This window comes from Propithecus coquereli, unplaced genomic scaffold, assembly GCF_000956105.1.
Source record: "Propithecus coquereli isolate 6110/MARCELLA unplaced genomic scaffold, Pcoq_1.0 Scaffold763, whole genome shotgun sequence".
NCBI lineage: Eukaryota > Metazoa > Chordata > Mammalia > Primates > Indriidae > Propithecus > Propithecus coquereli.
In genome coordinates this window covers 247145-249232 of record NW_012153763.1, presented here as the reverse complement: position 1 = coordinate 249232, position 2088 = coordinate 247145, and positions in this window count along the sequence as shown.

Sequence of the window (2088 nt, the reverse complement as noted above, 5' to 3'; positions counted from 1 at the left end):
CCCCCGCTTGCTCTCAGAGGCTCCCGCAGGCCACAGGGCCTCCCAGCTAGGACGTCCCACCGTGGCTGCCCACGGCAGAGCCAGCCACACACGAGCCACTTGGAGTGCTTGACCGTCGAAGCCCCACAGCCACAGAGACCAGAGCAATCAGGACCGCCGCGGGGTAAGGCAGGGCGATTCTGATCTGCAGCTACGGCCGAGGGCCCCCGGGTTAGACGGTAGCACCGGGCCCCATGTCTGCGCCAGCTGGAAGTTGCTCGTGAGTGACGGGGACTTGGGAGGAGTGGGCTTGGGTGCGGGCAAGAGGCCACCCACAAGGCTTGTCCATTGGCACAGGGGGAGACTCACGCCTCCGTTGGTTACAGCTGGGCTTGCTACCAGGGAACCTGCTTCCTACCGTCCATCCTCCAAGGGCTGCCTTGGGTCCCAGAGAGGCTACTGGAGTTGGTGGAAGAGTGTTCAGCCAGGGATCTGGCTCAAGCCAATCATGGGCACTCTCTGACCCTTAGTGTTTTTTTCAAGTCTTTTATCCTTGGTTTCTCCATCTGCAAAATGGGGGTGACAATTGTGCCCCCCATTCCCTCTCTGGGTATGAGTAACTGAGCTCAGCTATTCAAAAGTGGGCACTTTGCAAATTCTATGGCACTATGCAGACGCTGGGGAGGGTCAGGGTGACTGGTGAAAATCGGCAGCAGGTGTCTGCCGCCTGGGCCTGAGGCTCTGCCTGGCCGTCCTCTGTTCCGGCGTGGCTGCTTGCTCCCTGCCCGGGTCCCCTCAGCGTCCAGCTGGAGCCTTCATTCAGCTGGGCCCAGCTTGGGCTGCCTCCGGCTGGCCTGGTGGAGAGGCCCAGCTCCAGGACTGGAGTCCCCTGCCTCTCCGGTGCCCCGGCTCTCCTGCGAGAGCTGGGCCAGCGCTGGGCTCCACGGGCCCCTCCCCTGCACCCAGGCCGGCGGCTGGTGTCCTGTCCCCACCCATCGCAGCAGCCCCAGTGCGTGCAGGAAACCTGCTGACACCACTGCGGAGGTTCCGGAATGCTCTGCACACACTGCTCCTACCGGCCTGGGGCGTCTGTGCCCTCTGTCCAGGAAGCTCCTGCCCCACCCCAGGCCGTGGGCCGGGCCAGCTCCCACCCGCCATGGAGGCGTAGACACGGCCTGGTTAAGCACCCACTGTGCACCCGCTGGACACATGTCCCGTGCCACGCGGCACTCACTTCACATTCCATGAACGGAGGAACCAGCTTGGAGATGAACGAGCACCCAGGCTCGCACGCCAGCGAGAGGCAGCCGAGGCGTCACCCAGACAGCCTGGTTCTCGGCGGTTTGTACACTGCCGTCTCGTTTGTTTCACTTTCCCCCACCCCGAGGACGGCGTTGTCCCCACTTTACACGCACCACCCCTGGACTCTGAGGACACAGCGCACAGCACAGAACAGGCGTGGATGGAGCAAGGGAGAAGCCAGAGGACTGGGACCTTCCTCCCAGGAAGGCTGCATGGAGGAGGAGCATGGGCAGTCTCAGGGTTAGGGAAGGCCCAAAGCAGCTGAGGAGAAGGGTGACTGGGGGGTGGGCGAGGCCTGTAACGGCGCAGGCGCCTGGAGGGATCAGCGAGGACCAGGCCGGCAAGGGGCCTCGGCCGGACAGGGAGCTCTGTGGGAACAGGGGCCAGGGGCCCGGCCAGGACAACTGTCGCACAGGTCACCCTTGGGGCCATCTGAGAGAGGTGGGATGAAAGGGTTCTGTGTAGGCCCCAGGATCCTGCCTGGACACCAACGCGTTGGTTTGCAGCGAGCTCGTCCCCTCGTTTTCCCATCTCGGCCTCAGTCTCCCCATTTGTACCATCCAGCTTTGGATCCCTAAGGACCCTCCAGCGCTGAATCCGTGTGTCTGGACCCCCGACCCCGCGCGAGGCAGTGCGAGCCCAGAGGCCCTCGCAGCTTGGCGGCGTTTCAGGGTCCGGGCCCACGGGCCGCCCTCCCCGCAGCGGGGCGGGCCGAGCGCCGGCCACCTGCGCCTCCGCGCGCGCCAGTCTGGACCCGCCCCGCCGGTGCCATGGCAACGGCGCTTTGCACAGGCCCACAGAGCCCGC